The sequence below is a fragment of the Pantherophis guttatus genome, chromosome 2 (genome assembly GCF_059756535.1).
Source record: "Pantherophis guttatus breed Tessera chromosome 2, ASM5975653v1, whole genome shotgun sequence".
NCBI lineage: Eukaryota > Metazoa > Chordata > Lepidosauria > Squamata > Colubridae > Pantherophis > Pantherophis guttatus.
Genome location: NC_142064.1, coordinates 153,884,459 through 153,912,198, shown reverse-complemented (window position 1 = coordinate 153,912,198; position 27,740 = coordinate 153,884,459).

Genomic DNA, 27,740 nt, shown 5'->3' with positions numbered 1-27,740 from the left:
TTTTAAAAAAATCCAGTATAACATCTTTTTCCATGTCATTCTTGTAGCTTGTCATTTTTAAATCCACTTCCAAGCAAACTGCTTTATGCTTGTTAGGTAGACTTTTCCATAACATCTTTTAAATGCAGTCTATCTACAGAGGCAGATACTATTAAAATTTACTTCTCAGTCAGTTGTTCATAAATTTCCTTCAATACTGGTAAATTACTTTGCTTTATTCTGTAATTATAAATTGAGTTTAAGTGTTCTTCTCTTCTAATTCTAATCTTTAGTTCCCTGTAGTTCCCTCTAGTGTCCAATTTCTAAACTGTTATTGTATGTGTTTGTGTGTGTATACACACACACAAAGTATTTTCCCATGGGAAGATATTTATACTTAATTCCAAAATCTTATTTCAAATATATCTGGACCCTTAGTCCACATCTGGACTCTAAGTCCATAAAACTTTCTAAAGTCAAAGTTTTAATCATCCTTTTGCTGTTTATTCCCATTTGAGTTGTTCGATTTATAGCTGAAACTTCTTTCGCTAAGGATTGAAGGGAACTCATTCAGTGCTGTCAAACTTGTCAATCCAAAGGTTCCTAATAGCTAAAAAAGCACTTAGCAAGCAATTTCTGAAAGTGATTAGAAAATAAAGTATGCAAACTTAGTGTGTGTTCAAAGGGACTGACTGCAGTTTGAGCAAGGTGGTTATTTCCTCATTTCCCAAAGCTCTAAGCCAGGGGTGTTAAACTTGCGTCGTCACGTGATGTATCGGGAGTTTCCCCCCCCTTCGCTAAACTGGGTGGGGGCAGAGCCAGCATGTGATGCATCTAGTCCATGAGTCGCGAGTTTGACATCCCTGTTCTAAGCCCACTGGAGACTGTTGTCTTGCAAACACCACATTATTATTATTATTTATTATTATTTATTAAATTTTTATACCGCCCCCTCTCCCGAAGGACTCGGGGCGGTGAACAGCCAGAATTAAAAACACACCATACAAATATTAAAATACATTAAAACAGAATTAAATTATCTTAGGCTTCTCCAATTTAAAACCCCATTACCCATAAAATTCACCCAATTAAAAAATTTTTAACCCAGCCCGGCTTGCTGAAATAGAAAGGTCTTCAGGGCCCGGCAGAAGGTACGGAGGTCCGGGATTAGTCGTATCCCTGGGGGTAGCTCATTCCAGAGGGCGGGTGCCCCCACAGAGAAGGCTCTTCCCCGGGGGGTCGCCAGCCGACATTGCCTGACAGACGGCACCCTGAGGACACCCTCTCTGTGGGAGCGTGTTGGCCGGTGGGAGGTTATCGGAGGCAGAAGGTGGTCTCGTAAATAACTGGGTCCTAAGCCATGGAGCGCTTTGAAGATAAGAACCAGCACCTTGAAGCGCACTCGGAAGACCACCGGAAGCCAATGCAGCTCGCGCAGGAGAGGTGTCACATGGGAGCGCCATGTCGCTCCCATAAGTACCCGCGCGGCCGCATTCTGCACCAGTTGGAGCCTCCGAGTGCTCCTCAAGGGGAGCCCCATGTAGAGAGCATTGCAGTAGTCGAGGCGGGAAGTAACGAGGGCATGAGTGACCGTGCATAGGGAGTCCCGATCCAGAAAGGGGCGCAACTGGCGTATCAGGCGAACCTGATAGAAAGCCCCCCTGGCCACGGCCGTCATATGCTCTTCTAAAGACAGCCGTGCGTCCAGGAGGACACCCAAGTTACGCGCCCTCTCCGTGGGGGCCAATGTCTCGCCCCCAATAGTCAGCGATGGCACCAGCTGACTATATCGGGACGCCGGCAGCCACAGCCACTCAGTCTTGGAGGGATTGAGTCGGAGCCTGTTCCTCCCCATCCAGACCCGCACCGCCTCCAGGCACCGGGACATCACTTCAAGGGCATCGTTGGGGTGGTCTGGGGTGGAGATGTACAGCTGAGTGTCATCAGCGTACAGATGGCACTGCACCCCAAAACCACGGATGATCTCGCCCAGCGGCTTCACATAAATGTTGAACAGGAGAGGCGAGAGGACCGACCCTTGTGGCACCCCACAAACCAAGTGCCTTGAGGTCGACCTCTGCCCTCCAGCCAACACAGACTGCGACCGGTCGGAGAGATAGGAGGAGAACCACCGTAAAACAGTGCCTCCCACTCCCAACCCCTCCAACCGGCGCAGCATGATACCATGGTCGATGGTATCAAAAGCCGCTGAGAGGTCTAATAGGACCAGAACAGAGGAGCAACCTCTGTCCCGAGCCCTCCAGAGATCATCAACCAACGTGACCAATGCTGTTTCCGTGCTGTACCCAGGCCTGAAGCCGGACTGGAACGGATCTAGATAGACGGTTTCATCCAGGTACTGCGGGAGCTGTCGCGCAACCACACTCTCAACAACCTTCGCCAGGAAGCGATAGTTCGCTAAAACAGCTGGGTCCAGAGAGGGCTTCTTGAGGAGGGGCCTCACCACCGCCTCTTTCAAGGCGGAAAGCAAGAACCCCTCACTCAAGGAAGCGTTTATAATCCTCTGGAGCCAGCCTCGTGTAACCTCCCGGGTAGCCAGCACCAACCAGGAGGGACACGGGTCCAATAAACATGTGGTTGCATTCAACCTCCCCAGCAACCTGTCCACGTCCTCGGGAGTCACAGGGTCAAACTCATCCCAGATAACCGTCTCAAGACAGACCTCGGACAACCCGCCTGTACCTACCCAGTCAGAGTCCAAGCCTTCCCGAATCTGAGCGACTTTATCGTGCAGATAATGCGCAAAATCCTCAGCACGACCTTGCAAGGGGTCTTCCCGCGCTCCCAGATGAAGAAGGGAGCGAGTCACCCTAAACAAGGCAGCTGGGCGATTTTCTGCCGACGCGATAAGAGCGGAAAAGTAATTACACTTCGCCGCCTTTATCGCCACTAAGTAGGTCCTGATGTGAGACCTCACTAGTGTACGGTCAGATTCGGAGCGACTGGCCCTCCAACTACTCTCTAGGCATCTTTTCTGGCGTTTCATCTCCCTCAGCTCCTCGGAGAACCAAGGAGCTGGGCAGATTCGGCGCCGGGTCAGAGGCCGCAAAGGCACGACCCGATCTAAAGCACCAGCGGCCGCCCTATCCCAGGCGGCCACCAGGTCTTCCGTCGAGTCGCGCGCCAGAGTCTCAGGAAATGGCCCAAGCTCCATTCGGAACCTATCAGGATCCATCAGGCGCCTGGGGCGGAACCACCTGATCGGTTCCGCCTCCCTGCGGTGGGGCATAGCGGTCAGGAAGTCAAGTCTAAGGAGAGAATGGTCTGACCATGACAAGGGTTCAATAACTATATCCCCTGTATCTAAGCCATTCAACCACTGCCCAGAGATGAAAACCAAGTCCAGCGTGTTTCCTCCTATGTGAGTGGGGCCCTGAATTAACTGGGTCAGGTCCATGGCCGTCATGGAAGCCATGAACTCCCGAGCCACCTCAGATGCTTCACCGATGGACGGCAGGTTGAAATCCCCCATGACTAAAAGCCTGGGGGTATCAACCACCACACCGGCTATAACATTGAGGAGCTCGGGCAGGGTCGCTGCCACGTAGCAAGGAGCCAGGTACGTAACCAGCAGGCCCATCTGCCTCCCATGGCCCCACTTCACAAGGAGAGACTCACAACCGGCTATCTGAGGTACAGTGGCCTCCCTAGGATCAAGACCTTCCTTCACAATAACCGCCACCCCCCCCACCCCTACCCTGGGCCCTTGGCTGATGAAATGCGCGGAAACCCAGTGGGCACATTTCTACGAGGGGGACCCCCCCCTCCAGGCCCAACCAGGTCTCAGGTCTCAGTAATACCCGCCAGGTCCGCTCCCCCCTCCTGAATCAGCTCACAAATGAGGGGGGCTTTATTAGCCACGGACCTGGCGTTGCACAGCATCAGCCTAAGACCCAGGCTCTGAGACATGAGAAGCAGCTTTCTGAGGTGATCTCAAGTCCTCTCCTTTTCTTTCAAGGGATTATGAAGACCTGGTCTATTCACGGGCTCTTTATTCTGTCAGCTCTGCTTTTTGCAGAGGTCTCTTCAGTCTAACACTTCTTCCCCAGAAGTACCGATGGTGAAATTAGAGAGGTCCTTGATGGTCTCTGAGCTGGACTGAGCTACAAATATTCTCCTTTGTCGGTGAAATTAGATTTTGAAAAATCAAGTTTGCAACAACATTGATGCTTTTTTATTCTGTTTTTGGAAGCGAGTCTTGACTATACCCCTGATAGCTACAAAAACAAATGCATCACATAAGAATCTAATGCAGAATTTGTACCTGGCAGTCACAAATGACCAGGGTCAAATGATCATAATTTTCACACATTATGCAAATAATGAGACCTTTGAAAAGTCCATAATGCCAAGAAAGTTGGAAGTAAAGAGGAGACACCCAGTGGCAAAGTGAATGGAATTCAATACAGCGATGATAGATGCACCTTTTGGAAGACCTGAAGGAATTAGTTTGGTTTATCTCTGTGGTCCCCAAGAGTCATCATCAGAGTGATAATACATAATAAATAGGAAGCTCAGTGGCATCTTGTTCTTGGAAAGTTGCATCCACACTTGAGTTACTCTTGTTCTTCCATGGTTATTTTATCGGTACTTTTCCATATTAGTTGAAGTTTTTGAGGATTTAGGACTGTCTCCTGAATCATTAAGTCATTTTCATATAAAGTGGAAGAAATCAGATAGACTTGAATATCCTGTTTTTGTAAATCTGTAGAACCTTACCTTGTATAATGAATTTAATATAACAGCACATTTTATTTTATATATATTGAATAGAACAGAGAATTTTTAATATAAATTAGCTACAATGATGCTACTATTGGCAATGCAATTCAGGAATGGAAATGTTAACACATATAGTTTGGGTTTGTCCTACTACTGCAAACTTTTGGCCTGACCATTAACAGGTAGAATAATTACCATATAAGGGATGCATATGTTTTTCTCAGTTATTACCTCAATATTTGGAATTTTCCATAAGGAGAATTTTCACACATGGAGAAAGGTCATAGGAAGAGAGATTGACACTTGATTTTTAGCAATGAATTGCTGGTATGTGAAATTTGTCAACATTTGAATTGGGTATTAGTGTGTGTGTATGTGCGTTTTCCCAGAAAAGGGCAAGGAAGAATTTGGAAGAATGTGTAGGGAGGATTGTTTTGTTTATGATGTACACTTCCAGGCCTTCTTTCTTTTCTTATACCATGTTGTTTTCACAATGAAATATAATATTATCGTGGTTTCTTTGCTGTTTGAACTTTTGTTTTTTAAAAAGTGCAAGTTCAAAGGGTTAAATTCCATAGGTGATAATACTGCATTTCAGTAGCATCCCTAAAGAATTCTTCTTACACGTTGCAGTTTAGTTTGAACTGTGCAAAAATGGCAGTTACTGATTGCCCAGTATTTTCAATGCAGAGGAAAACTGCAGGTGTCTTGCACATTAAATAAACTTTACCTCAGTACTAAACAATGAAACTTATAATGCAGTCAGTTGGTGCTGGGGATGGCTTGGCACACAGTTAATATTCTACTTTTGTAGAATATTCGACAGTAATATTCTACATTTGCCTGGGTGCTAATATGGAAAGGATTCATTAACAGTCCATGCCCAAATTAACCGTATTAGATAGAGCACATTAGTCTCTCTCTCTCTCTCTCTCTCTCTCTCTCTCTCTCTCTCTCTCTCTCTCTCTCTCTCTCTCTCTCTCTCTCCCTCCCTCCCTCCCTCCCTCCCTCCCTCCCTCCCTCTCCCTTCCTCCCCCTTCAAAGTACATACACACTTTGGGAAGCTGATTGCCTTAAAGTGCAAAGAGGAAAAGAGTAAAAAGATTAAAGCAAACTTGTGGGGGAGAGGGGAATGAGAAGCAAAAATAAAGACAGGAGGAAAGTACAGGACAAATCAACGTACATTACAAACGTCCACAGTATAATTGGATATGCAGCTCATAGGTGTCCGCAGGCAACTTGCAAGTTCAATTGATTACATCTGATGCCTTTTTATTTCACACCAATGTTCACAGCCAGTCCTGGGCTAGGAAGAAAAAATATACAACAAAGTTGCAGGAAATAAAAAGGGGTTTGGGGAGAGATATGAAAAGAAGATAGTGGACTGAATGTGAATGGGAGAAAAAGAAAGCAGAGGGTTTCTGGCTGTATGTGGCCAGAGCAATTTCAGCTGAAGATGCTAACATTTTATCTCTGGTATCCCTTGACCTTTCTGACTAATTTTGGCAGGAGACATGAATCATCCACAGACTCTGGATTAAAAAAGAAAAAGAAAGAAAGAAAGAAAACACCAGTCACTTAATGGTGAGTGGAGCCCTGGAATGACTTCTGGTTAACAGTAATGGGATGCCTGTAGGGTTTAAGAAATGAAAAGTGGGGCGGGGGTGAAATGCAATGTTGGAGGGAAGGAAGAGAGAACTACTGTCGCCACCGAGAATTCATTCACATCATCTTTTTTTGTGCATCACAAAATAGATTGATGGCGTCTAGGTGGCTCCCATCTGAGGCACTACTTGATTGCTTCTGCAGTAGCAACCTCACATAATTAACAAACACATATTAAGATGAAGACAAAATAACAAACAAAAAGAAGGTGGTGGGGGTGAAGGAACTCTTTATTTTCCTCCACATGTATCAGTAATTTCACTTGGAGGAGGCGTCATCACCAAAGGAGAAAGAGACCATCATTTTCCCCCCTGAAGTTCCTCTAACTTACTGCTATGACCTTCAGCAATGGCATCTCTGTTATGCTAACTTCTCATCTTTCCTTTGTCTGCTCTGATTCTAAGCAACAACTAATGTCATTGGTGGTTCCTTCTAGTATTGTTGAAATTAGGGTTGGACCATGGCCCCACAACTTAGAGAGGCCCCATTAATGACCATCAGAAAAGTAGCAAAGATTGAGCAAATAAGCCGTTTGCCCAATATGAGTTGCCTTGGACATTCTGAATTCCATCAGAATTGGTCCTCTTCATCATAACAAAACCCTTCTTGTAACATTTAATCCAAATTTAAATTAGCTAGTTGAAACCAAGCCTGGCTCCTATTTCTCCTTCCACAGAAAAAATGTGCAGGAGGGTGATTGTAGTCTACTGAAACATTGTCAACTATTTATTTACCACCCATTTCAAAAGACTGGGAATAAAGGCATGAATAATAATGAGCCAGGTGGACCAATGTGGGAAAGAGCTCTTTATATCCCTAGATCTATTCACAGGTCTGAGTGAATTTATAGATTAGCTTTAGTGCAACCACTGAACTATTGCTGAAGATACCACATTCTCGGCGTCCAGAGACCATGCTCACCAGTCCTTCACGGGGTCGCAAGAAGCACACAAGGCAATTCAGCGAGAATCCCAGTTTATTAGTGACAACAGCTCTTCTCGATGCCGGACTGCTAAAGCAGGGCTAAGACGCGGCTAGCAGCTTACAAACGCAGCGGTTTATATAGCGCCGGGACATTCCGGCCAGCTGGCTGCGTTTAAACATCCCGGCGCAGGGAGATGACGTCATCAGCGCCAGCCCTATTTCAGCGCTGTCGGCCGCCCGCTGCTTGTCCGCCGAAATCCCTCGCGCACCCACCTACTCCCCGTGCTCTGGAACGCCTAGTCGCAGGACCCCATCACCAACACCCTGTGCCCCCCACTCAGCCCTCTGTAGTTGCTGCCGCTTCCATGGCGTTCTGTGGCGTCCCGGTATGGTGTCGAGTGCTGTGACGCTCGACAGGCGGCTCCCCCTACCACGCGTCCATCTATAAAAGAGGAAAAACAGAATCCGGTTAACGCCTGCATTGTGGTTTTGGTTGGGGTTTTTAGGGATTGTGTCTATGGAAGCGTGCAAGTAAACGGGGAGCGTTTATATCGTGTAGAGGGACCCAGGAGGCTTCGGTATCGGGATATCCCGTCCATCGGACCAAATATTGTAGCCGGCCCCTATGATATCGGGAATCAACAATATCCCTGATTTCGTAATGGGCACCGTTTATGGGTCCTGGGGTTTCTTGTGGGCTTGTCGGTGTGCCAATGGGTTTTAGGAGACTAGCATGAAATACTGGGTGGGTTTTCCCGAGTGATGGAGGTAATTTTAACATGACCGTCACTGGATTTATGACCTTTAGTATCGGGAAAGGGCCTATGTATTTGGGACCCAATTTTCGGCTGGGGAGGCGTAAACGCAGGTACTTAGTTGAAAGGTATACCTGGTCTCCAGGTTTAAAAGGAGGACAGGTCGACCGGTGTTTGTTTGCTTGACTTTCGTATTCTTTCACTGTTTTGTCCAGCGCTTCCTTTATTTGGGGCCATAGGTTTCGTATTTTATGGATCCAGTCATGAGGGGATATGGTCTCGGGATCGAGGGGGTCTAACTCAGGGATAGCCGTAAACTCCCGTCCCATAACTACCTGGAATGGAGTGTACCCTGTGCTACGATGTACCGAGTTGTTGTATGCTGTTTCAGCGAATAGCAATAAGCCCACCCAGTCCTTTTGCTGGTAAGACACATATGAGCGCAAATACCGCTCCACCATGGCGTTCGCTCGTTCTGCAGCTCCGTTCGTACTGGGGTGATAAGCCGAGCTTAGGCCTTGGGTGGCTCCTATCTCCTTAAGGAACTCTTTCCAGAATCGGGCAGTGAATTGCACCCCTCTGTCTGATATGATTCGCTTAGGTACACCGTGTATGCGATATATGTGTTGCAAAAACAACTTCACTAACTGTTGTGCTGATGGTAATCCTTTACATGGGATAAAATGGGCTTGCTTTGAGAAAAGGTCAAGCACTGTCCAGATTACAGTATATCCCTTACTACTAGGGAGATCCACGATGAAATCCATCGAGATCTCGTCCCACGGTCTGGTAGGCTCCGCAACTTGTTGTAATAGCCCTAATGGTTTTCTGGACCGTGGTTTGGAGACAGCACAAACATGACATTTTCGGACGTATGCCTCGACTTCTTTTCTCATTTTAGGCCACCAGAATTGCTGTCTAGCCAAATGCAGGGTCTTCAGGAAACCGAAATGCCCTGCGGTTTTCACATCGTGGCACTGTTGTAGGATCTGCTGCCTTAATGCAGCAGGGATGTATAAACGCTCTCCCCACCACGCCAATCCATCACGGTGGGTCATTCCTGTTTGGTTCTTTAAGAGCCACTCATCGGTTAACAACGCGGTTCGCAATGTGGCCAACCAGCTGTCAGTTTGTCGTGCTCCGCCAGCACATGTGTCGACTTGCCGAGGTGGTATTAACACGAGCAACGAACCGTCTTTTTTACTCTTGTATTGTGGCATGCGGGATAGGCCGTCGGCCAAGAACATTTTGCCTGCGGGTTTATATTTCAGGGTGAAACGAAAGCGCTGGAAGTATTGCGCCCATCTGATTTGCTTGGGGGATAACCTGCGGGGTGTTTGCAGGGCTTCCAAGTTTTTGTGGTCCATCCAGACCTCAAAGGGGTGTGCCCCACCCTCCAATAAATGTCGCCAGGTCTGTAACGCCCACTTAACCGCAAAAGCCTCCTTTTCCCAAATGGCCCAGTTTCGTTCCGCTGAAGTAAATTTCCGGGATGTATATGCACAAGGTCGCAGGTCTCCTACGGTGTCTTTTTGTAAAAGGACGGCACCGACAGCCACATCACTAGCATCAGCCTGTATGATAAACGGTGATGACGTATCTGGATGTTTCAATACAGGCTCCTTGGATGTTTGAGCTTCTCAAACGCCTCCTGACAAGTCGTGTTCCAGGGTATCAGGCGTCCCGGCTTGGGTTTCATCCCAGGTGGGATCACCCCTTTTGTGCGTAACAGTTCCGTTAACGGCAACGCCGTTTCAGCGAATGAGGGTATGAACCGGCGATAAAAATTAGCAAAGCCTAAGAAACTTTGCAATTGTTTCCAGGTTCGCGGGGCCTGCCAACTCAACACAGCCTTAACCTTTTCTGGGTCCATCTTTATCCCTGTATCTGTAATCCGAAAGCCAAGGTAGTCAATCTCTTTTCTGTGGAACTCGCACTTCGATAGCTTGACAAAAAGACGTGCCTCTAATAATTTAGCGAGTACCTGTCTCACTAAAAGGATGTGCTCCTCCAACGTATTCGAATAAATGAGTATGTCGTCTAGATAGACCAAAACCCCGCAGTATAGAAACTCATGTAATATGCTATTGATTAATTGCATGAAAACAGCCGGGGCCCCCTGTAACCCGAAGGGCATCACAAGAAAGTGGTAACTCCCCAATGGACTATTAAAAGTGGTTTTCCACTCATCCCCCGGCCTTATACGGACCTGATAGTATGCTTCACGAAGATCCAATTTGGTGAATATCTTTCCGGTTGCTAATGTCGCTAGGAGGTCATTTATCAGGGGTAACGGATATAACGGTTCAACACAGACGGCATTCAACCCCCGGTAATCGACGCAGAGTCGTAATCCCCCGTCTTTCTTTTCACGGAAAAGCACCGGGGCTGCCAGGTGGGATCGACTGGGGCGTATAAAGCCTCGTGCCAAGTTCTTGTCGATGTATTTCCTTAGTTCCTCCACCTCTCTTGGTGTCATAGAATACATTCGTGGTTTCGGTAGTTTCGCCCCGGGAACTAATTCAATCCCGCAGTCTGTGTCCCGATGCGGTGGTAAAACATCGCATTCCTCTTCGCTGAACACCCGGGTGAGGTCATTGTACTCTGGTGGATATGCCTGGTTGGGTGTTGCTTTCTGTAGGGCCACTGGGCATAGCTCTGTGGTTATCGGAATCCGTACTTTCCGGTAACCCCCCTCCCACCATATGGTTGGTTCCCATTTATCCAACCACGCAAGCCCGAGGATTACGGGCTCAATCATCCGTGTAATAACTACGAAACGGATCAGTTCTTGGTGTTCCCCTATACGTAACAGGACTGGCTCGGTCACATGAGCAGTCGGCTTTCCGCCGAGAAGAGACCCATCCACTTGTTCAAACCTGATGGGGGTGCGTAAGGTGGACATCTTGAGCCCTAGTCCTTCCGCCACAGAGTGGCGAATAAGACATCTAGTACAACCGGAATCAATTAGGGCCTCTTGGCTACATTCCTGTTTTGTTCTGGGGTGGCATAACACAATGGGTATTAGAAATGGGCGTATAGGATCACTCACCATAGGGTCTTGCCTCCTCATCCTCACTGGCTTCAGGAACACGAGCTGTCCCAGGAGAACTGCTAACGATAAATGGCGTCAACGAGTCCAACAGGGAGGCATTAGTCACTGCTCTGGACTGATCAGGTGTACGAACAGATCGATCCCTCGGCACGGTGGTCAGCCCTTGGGATCGTGGAGTAGATACTCGTGCCGGTGGTAGGGAACATTCAGACGCCCTGTGCCCCTCCTGGTTGCATCGGTAACAGCGGAACGGCCGTCTGGTAACCTCTCCTCCACCGGTGCCTACTACTGAAGGCATCCTGGTCAGGCCCCTCCCAACAGGTCTACCACTAGGATCCCGCCCTGGTTGACTCTGGCTTACAACCCGGGGTCTAAATTCACGAAGACCCACGTCCAAAGCTACAGCCGCCTTATACCATTCGGACAGACGAGGACCGAGGCCCCGGTACACACATGCCTGGTGTATCTCTCTGTCTAAGCCAGTCTGGAACTGGTGGATAAGGAGGCGTTCTGGCCAGGACCGCAACTTACTAGCCAGGTTCCGGAATTCCTTAACGTACTCTTTCGCCGGGCGACCACGTTGTCTCAATCCCACAAGTTCCCCCTCGATCACTTGGGTTCGGGTTTCATCCTCAAAACGGGCCCTCAACGCTTCCAGGAAAAGCCCGAGGTCCGTTAACTCACGGGCATGGTCGCTGTGTAGGTCAGCAACCCAAGCTGCAGCTTCCCCAGTTAGAACTGCTGTCACAGCGACCACCATGGACCACTGTGAGGGGTAAAGCCTGCCGTACTGGTCCATATGACTAATCACCTGACTGAGGAACAGTGCGACCTTTTCTGAGGTCCCATCAAACGTGGCCTGCATGGGAGGTAGTCCCCAGAGAGTCTGTGGGGTCCATGCTCCTGGTCCCCACTGGGGTAATGGGTCTATCTGGCGGGGCTGTGGAGGCCTAATCCCTGCCCCAACATATGGACGCTGCCCATCAACCCCTGGGTCTGTGCCCCAATCTCTGCCGGGCCGGGCACCCGCCCTTGGCGGTGCGCGGCCACCATCCCCACTAAAAGAGAGACCTGCATTGGTGGTCGCTGGTGGGAGTTCTCCGCTGGCCCGGCTTGTACGTCGTTCGGCTTTGAACTTGGGGCTGGCGATCCGTGACCTGCTATCAACTCCACTCCCTTGCCATGACCCTGACGGGTCCACACTGGGTGCCCAAGGCTGCCAGGAGGGTGCGTCGCGGAAACTGGCTTCCCTGAATCTGTCTCGTAGGACGTCCATTGTGGTGGCGCCCGGCCCTGTGGTGTAACTCCACTCCCCGTCTTCGTCCTCGCCCCACTGGCGTTCTCTCCAGCCTTGGAACTGGGGACCGGTGTATGAGGGAGTCTGTACCCTCGCGCCAGCCAGGACCGAACTATGCCACCAGTTCCCAACGCCCATGGGGACCGTCGCCCCAAGGCTCTGCGGGTCTTCGAGCACCACCTCTCCCCGGAGCTCCGTGGTTACCTCCTTCTGGGGTTCTCGCTCTTTTGGCTGCACCACCGGTTGGTTGTTTCTTTCAGGCGCTTCGACCACCGTATCATCAGCCACTTCCTCCTCCGTCCCGAGTTCCTCCGGGAGCACGTCTGTGGAGACCCCCTCTGCCATTGCCGGCTGTTCACAACCCGGCGCGATGGAGCACAACCCCGGAGCAGAAAGAAGAGCCGCGTCTTCCTCTCGGCGTCCAGAGACCGTGCTCACCAGTCCTTCACGGGGTCGCAAGAAGCACACAAGGCAATTCAGCGAGAATCCCAGTTTATTAGTGACAACAGCTCTTCTCGATGCCGGACTGCTAAAGCAGGGCTAAGACGCGGCTAGCAGCTTACAAACGCAGCGGTTTATATAGCGCCGGGACATTCCGGCCAGCTGGCTGCGTTTAAACATCCCGCGGCGTTCTTCCGGGCGCAGGGAGATGACGTCATCAGCGCCAGCCCTATTTCAGCGCCGTCGGCCGCCCGCTGCTTGTCCGCCGAAATCCCTCGTGCACCCACCTACTCCCCGTGCTCTGGAACGCCTAGTCGCAGGACCCCATCACCAACACCCTGTGCCCCCCACTCAGCCCTCTGTAGTTGCTGCCGCTTCCATGGCGTTCCGTGGCGTCCCGGTATGGTGTCGAGTGCTGTGACGCTCGACATTTATATCCCTAGATCTATTCACAGGTCTGAGTGAATTTATAGATTAGCTTTAGTGCAACCACTGAACTATTGCTGAAGATACCACATTCTGATCAGGATCTAGGGATATAAGGAAGTTTTTTCCCCATTGGTCCACCTGGTTCATTATTATTCATGCCTTTATTCCCAGTCTTTGGAAATGGATGGTAAATAAAATAATTGGCATTAATACCTCAAGGTGTCAGTTAAGAATCTTTTCCTGCTCTATGAGGAAATAGGAAAACTTGCAAGCAAGGCCTATTCACTACCACCCATTACTAATAGGTGAAATAAATTTATATATATTTTAAATGGGCTTTTGAGAGAACTGCAAAGAAACAAGGTTTATTTTTGTCTTTGGTATTTGGCAACAAGACTATTTCCTGACAGCCCTGTGCTGCAGTTATACAATTCTTTAGTAAACTTCTCTCAGCAACCTTCCTCTTTCAACATGAGCTGCCTTCCAAATATCTTCAGCTACAATCACCTTCATTCCTATGCAGCATAACTGACAATTAGACTTGATAGAAATTATGGGAAATGTATGTACAGAAGGCTTCAACATGTGATAGAAAAAATAATCGTGGTATGAATAGCCTATTTCTCTAATAATGGGTAAGTGTAACTATTGCATTCAGATCCTTCTCCAACTTGATATTCCAGGATTCTAAAATTTCAGAAAGTGGATACCAAGATCGATGTAAATCTTGTTTGTACAATGTTGGGTTCATAATTGGACAGCCATTAAGAATATGGGAGTGAAGGAGCTAGGGTGCTTGAGAGTATTCCTTCTGCTTATCTCTACAGCTTAGACATGAAAGAAATACTGTGTTTTTGTGCCTCCATTCTTAAAATGCTCTTTAAAGAATGATCTGGTTATTATATGCATTAAGTGCCATGCCTTGGAGCAATTTTATATATCACCTAAAACTTAGTAGATAAATGTAATGCCCTTTTCCAAACAAAAAAATAAACTTGGACTGAAGTGTAGCTTCTGAACTGCTCAAGTGGCCTCACATCTACATTCCCCCATCATCTAATTTGCTTCACTGCTGTAAGTGTATATTTATTGGCTTTTGTAGCTATCCCCCGCTCCCTTGTGCTACTAAATAATGAATATTTGAGGCAAACAAATGTTTTGTCTTTCATTCACAAGCCATCCACGACTGTTGAGGCTCAAGAGTTAAGAGTTACTCCTTCCCCAGCATTACTTTTGCCCATTAAGGTATTATCTCAGCCATTTAGAGTCCCTCTTCTCTAACCTACAGTAATAAATAATGCACAGCTGAGCAGCCTTTAGCTCTCCTAATGGTTTTCATATGCATGTTTTTCTTTGTTAACAATGTTCCTGTTGACCGAACCCTTTCCTCCCATTGGGTTAGCTTTTGGATAGGAGAGAGAGACAAAAACAAATAAAGGGAAGAAGGATGCTCCCTTCTGCATTCGTGAATGACAACCTCAATTCGTGTTTCTTGATCTTTGCCTTGCAATTTCTCAGAAGTTTGGTAAACGGGCTGTAAGAGAGGTTTTGGATTGTGTAGTTTATTGTTGGGCTGCTTACACACACACACACATCTTTCAAATTTCTTTTGCTGGTTTAGTTGAGCTTCTTTTTTGGGGGGGAAGTGGCAGAAGGTGTCCCCCCCCCCCCGTTCACATCTCTCTCTTTCTTCTCTTGAAGCTTCCCAGGCTGCCCATGTTTCTCAGTCTGAAAGTGGTCCAGAAGAAGAGTTCCTTTATGACATCTTCTCTTGGGATTTATTGGAAACGTGGAAAGCCAGGGAGACTGCTGGACCAATGACTGAAAAATAGAAGGCAAGACACTGACTCACGTTCCTTGGCCATCTCATAACGTCACTCATAACCAGTGGTGGGATCCTACCGGTTTAACAACCGGTTCAGTGATCGCTTCACAATTGAACAAAAAATCACCTTCCACATTAGTGCTAGGGAATTAAAACAGCTGAGGTGCGGCAATCCGCTCTGCCACGCTAATCAGCTGTGAAGATATAGGTAAGTAAAGAGCAGGGGCGGGTGGGCAGACCCAGCTGATTGTCAGAGTGAACTGGTTCACTCCCAGCTGATCGTCGGAGCTACCGGTTTCCTCAAACCGGTCTGAACTGGTAGAATACCACCCTGCTCATAACATACCACCACACTTCACTTGTAATAATAGCTGAAATGTTCTTCTCCTTAGAAAAGACATTTTGAAAGGAAGTTCCCTGTTATCAAAAGGAATGAGTCTGGCTTGGAAAAATGCAAGAGAAATGTTCTCCATGGCCCTAATCTGAGTTGGACTACGAAGTAGATGCTCTCCTTGGTTCTATGGTTAATGCAGATACAGTTCCAGAAACCTCGACTCCTTTCTTCTTTTAATTAATTCACCTTTAGGGTTATTAAGTGCAGCGATATCTAGGAAGGGGTTGCCTCTTGATCCTCTCTTTGCATTTGCTCTGAAATTCCTGACTAGAAAAACTGATATTCCTAGATACTCACTTTCAGTCTGTTTTCCAACAATCCTCCCCTTCACCCCTCACCCAATATTTTCTTTTACCTTTTTTCTTTTCCCCATCTAAGAACTAACCAAATCCAATCCTGCTTGGCTTTCAAGGTCAGCTACATGCTGCAACCAGCTTAAATTGGAAGAATTTACAATTTTCCATGACTTTAAGTTTATAACAATGTATCATGAAGAGTATTAAAGGATGGCTAAACTACCTTGGAATTTATCTTTATATTTGCTCCTGTGTACCAGAGTCCTATAACCTTTCTCAGGCCAAGAGCCTCATTTGACTTTTGAATTATACACTAAGTGCCATACTACACTGTAAAATGTGGTCAGAACTGTAGATTTGTTGCATTTTGGAAGCTCAGAGTGCTCTTTTGTTTAACTCTCTAGAGTTTTTACTGGCATTCTGTAATTGATTGTTTCTGTTCAATCTGACTACATCTTGATTTCACATCTTGTAAATGTATTAAGATACAACAGAAATAGTACTGAGTATTAATCAGGAACCTAGGAGCTCCTTTTCTGATTAACAAATTGTATTAAGACTGTAACCTTTTGTGAGCTTAAATACATATGAGCTACAACTCAGGAAAGCTCATGCCTTTTAATACAATTTGTTAGTTAGAAATAGTGTTACTAGACTGCTGATTTTTTTTTTTGCCCCCATACACCAACTTAGATCTCCTTTTACAATGTCTATGGAGAATTAAAAAACTGTTGAGCTGAAATAGGCCAATGGTAAGAAGCTGTGGAGATGACCTTGGAGAAGCCATTAAGACAGCAACAGGTGCAGAAGCCTATACTGAGCTCAAGGAGACAGGAAAGTATTAGAAAGGGACTTAGCATAACTTTCGCCTGATCCCTGAGGTATAAGCAAAGAGAAGGAAAACACAAGATTTTAACACCAGGTCTCTGAGAAAAACCAGATCAGGAAACTGATTCCATAGGAAAATTAAAAAATATTGAGTTATGCTGTAGTAACAGAATCTTGCAAATCTGCCTGTGTTTTCTTTTCTCTCCCTGCTAGACCCTCATGGAATTAAGGGGGAGCCAGTCTCTTTCTGATACTTTCTCACTTTCCTAGGCTTAATGCATACTTCTGCACTTGTCATTGTCTTAAGGGTTTCTGTATAGTTTTTCCAAGGTCATATCCATGGCACTCTATAAACATATGAGTTGAGTTTTTAATACAAAACTCTGGAAATAAAGTCCTAACTTTTGAATTATTGAAGAACAAATCTAGTGGAACAAACAATTAATTATGTATCATTAGTTCAAGGTCAATTTTTAGTGACCGCATAGATAGATTTTCCCCAGGATAATCTATCCCCAAACTCACCCTACAAGTCTTCTAGTGGTATACTCATCATTATAATCGAGTCCTTTACCTTGCTATTGTTCATCCTCTTCTTCTCTTTCCTTCCATCTTTCACAGCATTACAGACTTTTCCAGAAATCTTCATATAGTAGGTCTGAAGTATGATAATTAGAATCTGGTCATTTGGGCCTTGAGTGAATGGGTTGATTTATATAATAGATTTGTTTGTTTTCTTGGCTTTATCTCAATTGGATCCAGTGCTCTATTATTGTATGGATTTGAAATGACTTATGGATTATCTCCAAATATTCAGTCGGAACTATGCCTCTTTCTGAGGAATTTAGTCATGATGATTTGAAGACCTCCGAATCTTAAAAAATGCCTAATTTTCTTGACTGGTTCTTCTTTTTCTTACATGTCGTTTGTTTGTGATGACATGAATCCTGATACAGATACACGAGAGAAGTAAATAAAGCCAGAATGCCAGATATGGTCTCATGGAGGGTTGATCTGTGGCATTTTCAGCATGACATTACTGGAACTGTATAGTCTATGAATGACTGCAGACTACTTGATCTGGGATTGCCTTGTCAATGAATCCTTGGGGGAAAGCTTGAGTGATTGAATCAATTTATTTGTGTCTTTAAATCTATCTTGTCATTTAATTACTTCATTTTGAGACACATGGATTTGATTTCTTTGTTTATTACAGTGGCTATATTCTCAAAATAGGCAGAACTTCATTAAGCATGCTGCACTATTTTCCAAGGCTGGAATGTTATCGAGAGCTATCCAGCCATCACTGAGGCAATATAAAACCAGTTCTTATACTATTATTTCAGAAAAGTGTTGGTTCTGTGACTAGAAGGTGCCGGAGGTCACTAACGATGATCCTACCCAGTGGTGGGCTGCTACCGGTTCTCCCCAGATTGGGCAAACCGGTAGCAGCAGTGGGAGGCTCCGCCTACCCGCCCGGATGCTTTTGTGCCTGCGCAGGAGCATTGCGCGCACACACGAGCGCCCACAAGCTGATCCTACTTAAATCATGAAGAGATTTCAGGTTTTTCAGACCTAATTCATCATATGGTAAATGAAAGGATGGACCCAGAAAGATTCTTATTTGACGATCATTATAGATTTTTCCTCCCTAGTTTTAGGTTTGTTGTTGTTTTTTAAATAATATCTCAAACACGGGCAATAAATTCTAATTATGCGATTGGGATTGGGATGCTTATTTTATTTTCCCGTTGTTTAAATTAGAATCTCTTCTATAACTGAACTCAGCTTTTTCGTTTGGGCTGTGAATTAGGTTAGTTGAACTGTATCAGATTTGGTTCCTTTTTTTCTTTCTGATTGGATTGTAGATTTTGGGAGGTGTGCACATTTTAAAACAATATTAAATAAAAGGTTAATAAACCCACATTAGAAGCTATTGAATCTTCCTGAGAACTTATTTCCAAGAGCTAGAATGTGAGCATGGTACAGTACAATGTTTTATCTCATAGATAAATAAATTGTAAATGTTGATCAGAGAATACACAGAATACACACACACATACACACACACACTGACATAAAGGTTAAGATGGATAAAATCCATCTTATCTATCCGGTGAAGCTATTTGCTAAATTTGCTAAATTCCTATTGGATTTCCTCTTTTTCTTTGTCAAAGCAAACACCTTAGAGACTTTAATAACCATAGAAGGATGTTGTAAAGCAAACAAATATATCTATCATTTTTATTCAGTCATGCCTGATAAAAAGTAAGTTTAGGCAATAAATCTTACGACCTTGAAAATTTAAAAATAGAACGCTACAGCAATGACTTCTCTGTCAAAACAGCTCCTCTCTCAGCCTCTTCTATGGGAGTTTAGAAACTTCCTTCTGTTGAAGTTATTGCAGTTAAATATTATGTACCTTAAACAGGAAGGCATGGAATGTCCAGGAAAGAGATTTATTTTTCCTTATGACCAAAACTCCAAGCTGTTAAGAAGAAAACACCACCAGTAACTTGAATGCATAGAAAACCTTTCCAACTTAGTCAGTGGTGAAATGTAAAATTTGTTACTACCGGTTCTGTGGGAGTGGCTTGGTGGTGGTGGTGGTGGGGGGTAATATGACGGAGTGGGCGTGGCCAACTTTTTTTTTTTACTTTTAAAACCATTTTTTCTACAACCTCTTTGGCTGAAGAGGTTGTAAAAAATGCTTTTAAACTTCTGATGATCCCAGCTGACTTTCCTGATCGGCTGAAGAGCTTGTAGAAAAAATGCTTTTAAAAGCCTCTGATGATCCCAGCTGAGACGTGCGATCATCAGAGACTTTTTTTTTTAACTTTTAAAAGCATTTTTTTGGCCAAAGAGGTTGTAGAAAAAATGCTTTTAAAAATAATAAAAAAAAAGCCTCTGATGATTGCACAGCTCAGCTCTGAACCACCCGCCTCCATCGCTACCAGATCGGGCGATCCGGTACGAACCGGGAGCATTTCACCCCTGAACTTAGTCCTTCCCAGATGAGTTAGGTTACAGCTTCCTTCATCCCCTAGCACAGGGTTGTCAAAGTCGATTTCCTTAAGGGCCGCATCAGGGTTGTGTCTGACCTTTGGGGGCTGGGGTGGGCATGGCCAGCTCGACATCACTCATGTCGGGGTGCCTGTGGTGGCCCGAGTGCTCTGCCAACAAAAATGGGCTCCCGAGCTCTGTTTTTGGCTGGGATGGCCTCCTGCAACCCTCTGCCAGAAAAAATGGAGCTTGGGAGTGCTGCACAGAGCCCTCCTGAGCTCCATTTTCACTGGCAGACGCACTGCAGGCCAGTCCTTCACTGTTTCCAGGGTGGTCCCGCAGGCCAGATCTAAGCACCCCATGGGCCAGATCCGGCCTCCGGGCCTTGAGTTTGACACCCCTGCCCTAGCATGATCTTGGGTTCAAGGGCTTAGCATTAAAGTGAATTTTGATTCAGATCTTGACTTGACCTTTGAAGGTATGACTATTTGCCATGTTAATGGAAATATTTAAAATATGCTCAATGTTTAAAAAGTGTGTGGATTTAGATGAAATGCAGGGAACAGTTATTTTAATGAAGAAAAATTATGACTTGAAATATTTTCGGTTGATGTGCACCACAGCAGTAGAAAATATGTCAAGGAGGACTTCATAGCTTTGGAAGGAGGGTCATGAGCCCCAGGTGGTGTTCTCATCAGTCCACCAAGAGAAAGGGGACATAATCAGTTGACCTCCTGGTTGCAATGTTGGTGCCAACAACGGAAATTTGGATTTTTTTCAACAAAGGTAGAAGCGTGGACAAACTGCTTTGCAGAGATAGTATTCGTTCTAAAGAGGAAAAGTATATATTTGCATAGTGGCTGGCTTACTTGGTTAGGAGGCTTTAAAGCAATGGTTCCCAAATGTTTTTGGCCATTTAAGCATCTCTAAAATCCTGATGCCCCCCTGTGACATATAATTCTTACTTTACTCAAAAAGTGAACTCTACTCGTGCAGAGAAAGTCTAAAAGGCCATTAACTTGGTTTAAACAAGGTTCAAATTGCCCCCATTAAAAATCAAACTTCCCCCCTGTGGGGCATAGGCCACATGTTGGGAACCACTGCTTTAAGGAGAAGGTGGTCATATCACCATTAAAAAGTAAAGGTTTCCCTCGTACATATGTGCTAGTCGTTCCCAACTCAAGGGGGTGGTGCTCATCTCTGTCAAGAGCCAGCACTGTCCGAAGACGTCTCTGTGGTAATGTGGCCGGCATGACTAAACACCAAAGGCACACGGAACGCTATTACCTTCCCACCAAAAATAGTGGTCCCTATTTTTCTACTTGCATTTTTTATGTCCTTTTGAACTGCTAGGTTGGCAGAAGCTGGGACAAGTAACAGGAGCTCACCCCGTTACACGGCACTAGGGATTCAAACTGCCAATCTTTCAATCTACAAGCTCAGCATCTTAGCCACTGAGCCACCGTGTACCTTCATATGACCATTGGTAAGTATTAAAATGGAAAGTATTGGACTGTATATAGCAGCAAAATGTTTTGGAAATTACTTTAATTTCCTTTAATAAAGAAATAAAAAAATACATGCATAGAGGAAAAGGGATACTAAACAAAGGATGTCTAACCTATTACCTTAAATGCCTCTATCCTATTTCACAAAGTAAAGGAAACAAGTGAAATGAGTTAGATTTCATGAGGCACAAGGACATATAAGGTATACAGGTAGTCCTCGACTTATGACCATAATTGAACCCAAAATTTCTGTTGTTGTGACATTTGTTAAATTAATTTTGCTCCATTTTACAACTTTTCTTGCCACAGTTGTTAAGTGAATCACTGGAGTTGATAAGTTAGCAACGTTTGTAAAGTGAATCATTTTTACTCATTGACTTTGCTTGTCAGAAAATTGGAAAAAGGGAGCCCATGACCCTGGGACACAGCAATGCTCATAAATAGGAACCAGCTACCGAGCATCTGAATTTTGATCACATGATCATGAGGCTGCTACAAAGGTCATAAGTGTTAAAAATGGTCATAAGTCACTTTTTTCACTGCCGTTTGTGGGAAGAAATATCCATCTGGTTCAGTTCCAAGCCAGGAGAAAGGCCCTGGAGACAAAATGGAGACTGGAGGCTGATTGGAAAGAGGGTCCATTTATTGATGAACACGACCACATGTTTGTGGATCTGATGCAGCTGACAAAATGGAGTTGAGAGTGAGGGGTTTTTATACCTTTTTTGGGCTTTGCACTTGAACTTCCTGTTCCTGTGCAAGAACATGTATTCTATTGGCTGTTGTCAGACTCCCATGGGACCATGTGGGGTTATGTAGAAGTCATAGCTGGCTCTGTAGGCAAAGTACAAATCCTAGGTGTTTGTCTGAGCAGAGTTTAGTTGAAGTTTGGACTGCTCTGAGGATGATGCAATAATTCCTATTGTGGCTTAATGGCTTTTTCCTGTGTTGGACCTTGGGTGATGGTTGCTTCTAATCCTATCATTCTGCCTTTGTTTCACAATATCCTGTCTTGAATGGATCACCAAAAAGCTGGCCTCAGCATCTGCTGGGGCTATTAAGAAAGATTGGAGGCTACGTTCTCTCTCCAACAGTATGTTTCTCCATTTCTCCTTTAAGGAAATATAATATTCTGCCTTTTTAATGTTTTCCAAAATATTTCATTCCTCTAGGAGAGGTGAGGGTGCTAACTTTCTACACGTTGTAACTTTGAACGGTCACTAAATGAACTGATGTAAGTTCGAGGACTATCTGTTCTAAGGAATATAGATCTATAATAGGGTAGAATGTAGTACGCGTCGGAAGAGCAGTTGGTGAGAAATTGAAATGGAAAAAAGCTTCTACTTTTGTGTCCAATTTACAGGTATCACCTTGGCCATGGAGAGACCTGCATCGATCTGTTATAGCACAGATCGCCTCAATTTTTAAAAATTTTCACACTCTGGGAAAGGAGAAGGAAAACAACATGGAGTCTTTGGTTTGTTCATGTGCCCATGTTCCTGAACTGTTTCCTTTGGTTTCTCTGCTAGGAAGGGAGTCACAATGGGTTTGAACTGGGAAAGCGCACTACGAAGCATTGGGAAGCATTGATCACCACTGCTCCTGGATCACGTTATTTTGACAGTTTTGCCAAATTGCAGAAACTGAGGCTCCTGTAGTATTGATAGAAAATGAAATGACAGTACCAGGGAACTGCTCACAGCTCATTCCCCATTCTGTCTACCACTAACTGAATTTGCATCCACTTAGTAATGAAGCCAGGCAGCCTGTCTCTTGGGGATGAACCTTGCCTGCACAGTTTTGTTTGCAGCTTCTTCTTCTTCTTCTTTTTGCTTTCTGGTGGTTTTTTTTTTTTTTTTTTTGCAAATTGTTTGCTTCCTCAGTGAACCTCAAGCTCAGGCAAAATAATACCATTTTGTTGTGAAATTGACATGGCTGCCTGTAATTTCAGGTGGTTACTAGAAGGGAATAGGGAGAGAGCAGTTGATTGTTCCAAATTGCTGATGCTTCCCAACACTTTGGAGATGCCTAAATGAACCCCCACGATCCTATTTGATCAAGAGAAGAAAATGCTACGAAGGAACAGCCCTGGACCCAATGCTTTAAAAGCAAACCAGCGGGCTAAATGTTATTGTCGAATCCTACCGGAGCTCGCCATTGATGGGGGGGGGGTATGGGAGGCGAGGAATGGAGATGGACAGCAGCAGACACACACATGCAGTTCCGGACTAGCGGCGTTCCTTGCTGGCGATGGATGATGATGTCGTCAGGGATGTCAAACCTGCTGTCCCTGCTGCCTACGGCGCTCGCAGCTGTTGGCACCAAGAGGGGGGGGGGTTGATTGTGATAATTGCCGGATGCTTGCTTAAGGGCTAGATTTCTGTTAAATAGCGCTGTGGGGTGATTACACGCAGCGCCGATTTTGAACCGAAACACCGACTTGTACTTTACTTTTGACTGCGAACTTGTACCTGCCGAAGTAAACCTTGATTCTCTGCAGCGTTTCTGGTGGTTATTAACGGTCGCGGTTCAGAACGAACGACAAGCCGAGAGTTATACAAATAAACGAGGCAATGCACCCATCAGGTAAAGGTTAGGAAATCTTGCATAAGCAGGTATCGGCTTAGACAGCTTTAAAATAATAAGCAAAACTGTTACCAGCATGCCTAATAACCTCAGTGTGTGCACTGGGTAACCCTCTGTGACAATCAGAGAAAGGAGGCTGCATGGTGTGGTGTTTTGCCTACTAATAATTCCTTATGGCAAATGAGTAAGGATGGTTTTGTTATTGCTTGGGGTATAACTCCCCCCCCCCCAAACAACAACCAGCAAGTGCCCCATTAGAGCTGATTGCTTAGTAAGACAGCTGCCGGCCATTCAACCATCACCACCATCATCACCACCAAAAAGAGAAAAGTCATTATAGTGCTATTGTAGGAAGTAAGCACCCACCCCTTTCCTAGAAGAATGAAATATTTTAGGAAATATTAAAAAGGCAGAATATTACGTTTCCCTGGATGAGAAATGGAGAAGCATGTTCTAAAGACAAAGCAGCTCCCACCTTCCTGTCCCCCACCCTTTGTCAATGGGCCAGAGGCAGAAACTCAATTCCCTCCCATCTTTGTCAATGGACCATCATCTGCAACAGAAACTAACACAATAGGACCCATCTAGCAACAGAAACTCACCACATGGCACCTGGGAAAATTACATCAGCCAGCAAGGCTAGCTAAGACCCCCACACCCTGGGAGTCTGACAACCAATCAGGATACTATTCCTGTGCCCCAGGAAGTTCAAAACCCAGAGAGAGCATAAAACCCGGGGACTCGCAGCATCTCGACACCTTTCCTGTTCAGGAACTCAAACCATGTGATCCTGTCTACCATTAAATCATCTTTCCAAGCAGTCTTCATGTTTCCAGTGTCTTTTTCCCCACTTGGAGCTGAACCCAGAGGATATTTCTTCTAACACTACAAACGACCTTGCTGCTTAACTCAAGCAATTTGGCAAGAGCTGTTGAAGGAACTTTACCAGTTGAGTCAGTCTCTGCTCCAGACAGATTATGGGCTGAATAAGGCAGAGCATGGAGATCACTTGTGAATGGCTGTAGAGTTTCAATCAGGTGGAATCAAACCTAAACTCCGAAGTCATTCACATGTGCTGTCCAGACTCTTAACGCAACTAAATAAGATAATGTAGGGTCCCAATGCTAGCTACTATCTTCTTTTAATGACCCCATAATCCCTGGTGGGGTGGAGTCTGAGCAACTGAATGGGGCTGAGTGTTTACTGGCTGGATGCCCTTCCTGTTACCAATGTGGAGTATTTTTCATCAGATATAATCTCATTGTGCCCAGGGAGAGAAATATCTGCCTCTACCTAGGATCGAACTCACAGCCTCCTGATTGTGAGGCGAAAGCTCCACCTCTAGACTACCGCACCACTCCCAGTGCCAACTACTATATATACCAGGAAATGCTGCAAGTTTGAAACACAGTTAAGTCAGCAGCACAAAGAAGCTGCAATCGGTCCCAAGGAACTGATAGTAATAAGTAAAATAAACCCAGATATCTGCAGCAAACTGAGCTTATGCCAAAATGATGACAAGCCTACAGTGATGTCATGACACTGATGACTTGTGTCTGACAAATTAGCAAGTACCTACACTGCAGTTTTTTCATCATGATGTCACAAGGTGCGTAAGGAAGAGAGCAAGAAAAGAAAACTACTTTGAGAGTAATAGTACCAGAATGGCAAGTTGGAGAGAGTGTCGTCTAATTCAGACACGAGGTACAATCAAATGTTTATGTAGTTCTGTCTTTAGACTTAGATTTGAGAGTGCTAAGGCCTCACTCAGCCATGGGTGATCTCAGGTTATAGGGATAAAGGTCGGCAGTTCAGCGGTTTGAATCCCTAGTGCCATATAACAGAGTGAGCTCCTGTTACTTGTCCCAGCTTCTGCCAACCTTACAGTTTGAAAGCATGTAAAAAATGCAAGTAGAAAAAATAGGGACCACCTTTGATGGGAAGGTAACAAAGTTCCGTGCGCCTTTGGTGTTTAATTATGCCAGCCACATGATCACAGAGACGTCTTTGGACAGCACTGGCTCTTCCGCTTTGAAACGGAGATGAGCACCGCCCCCTAGAGTCGGGAATAACTAGGATATATGTGCGAGGGGAACCTTTACCTATAACTATGGGACATACCTTGAGTTCCTGAAGGAAAGGAAGGATATAAATATAACAGCAGCTTCAACAACATTTCCATTTAAATGTGGAATATTGTCAAACATCCAGCTCTATTAATTTCCTTTCCTACATGCATTTTTTAGGTTCAGAGAATTCTTATCAGAGCATGTATCAGAGACTGTTCTTGATCATTTATATTGTCTACTGTGGGGATGATCAATTCAGGATAATCACTCTGAGTATAATCTGAATCCCTGCAATGAAGACAGCTACTTATCTATGTGAATAAATATTTCAGTGAACATGATGCTCCAAATAATTTAAGGAAATCTTACTAACATTAAGGGAATCGTTATATGCAAATTACTGCAGAATCCTGCAAGGCCCTCAGAATTTTTCTAATGTTAACATAAATGCTGTGGAAGCCCATAACTAACTGCTCCCACTGCCCCATAAGATTTTCTATCTAAGAGAAATATAGTTCTAAGAAATCCCTCCTTAATTGGTCTGTCCAAAATATGTTGGTATTGCTAATCCCATATTTCCATAATTTCACATCTCAAAAAAGAAAAAGGAATTAAAAAGGAAGAGGGAAGGGTAGGGAAAAAACCAAATTGGGGAGTGCAGACAAAAATGGGAAAAATGTAAAAAAAGTAACTTCTGACTGTCTTTGCTACAGATAAAAACCTAAAAAAAATCAATGACCCTTTGAAGAGGAATAAACCGTAACAAACAATGCATCATAAAACAAGTTTAAACATCAAAACCCACGATTAGAATTTCATCCCTTTTAGTCCAAAAATGTCCAAAAGTGGTTTCCAAGTAGAAATGAAGTTAGATAAAATCTTTTCTTTAATCAAAGCAGTCGATCTCTGCCAACTCCATTAATTTCACCATCCATTCCTTCATTGTGCATATATATGAATCCTTCCAACTCTGTGCATAGAGGAGCTTTGCTGCTGTTGTCATATATAAGAATAAAGTTTCATTTCCGTCCTCCCAATCTGCCCATCAAATCTAAAAGAAAATCCTCTGGCTTCAGTAGTACATTCAGTTTAAGAATTCTCTGTGCATGTCTGATTCCAGTATGTCTTAGCTCTTTTAAACCTCCGCCAGAGGTGATAAAAAGTACCTTCAGATTGTTTACATTTCCAACATACATTTGACATACCTTCATACATCTTTGACAATTTATTAGGTGTTGAAATACCAACAGTACATCATCTAATAAAAGTTCCTTTTCATAATTCAATGTAAATTTTAGCCCTTTGCTCCACATATTCATACACTTATTAAGCATTGTGTTATAATCATCTGCATTTGATCACGCAATCTTTAATATATTCATCCTCCATACTCATTTACACCAATAATTAATACATTTTAGCAAACCGATGTTTATCATCAGTACATAAATCTAACTCAAAATCAGTTTTCTCTTTGGTAAAAACAAAATGTTTGTCATCCAGTTTAAATCTTGACAAATCATTGACAAATATGATCTTCTCTGTGCAATTCTCTGGTTTTTGAGAGGTCCTTGGTGCTTTCTGAGCTCGGTTGTTTTCTTGCAGATGTGTCATTACCCAAACTATGCAGCATCATCAGTGCCAGTAGAGAGTGGGGTTTGCTGTCAATTTATATTCTAGTGGCTTCCTCTGTCAGGGTTGGTGGGAGTAGTCTTAGAGGATCTTTGGTTGGGCTGTTTAGTGTTAGCTTGTTTGGCAGTTCTTTGAGTGGGGTATTGTTTACTTCTTGATTGTTGATCTGATATTAATCTTGGTGTTAATGCCAAGCCACTAGAATATAAATTCAGAGCAAACCTTGTTCTCTACTAGTGCTAGTGCTGTTACTTAGTTTGGGTAATGAAACATCTGCATGAAAACAACCAAGCTCAGAGAGCACCAAGGAC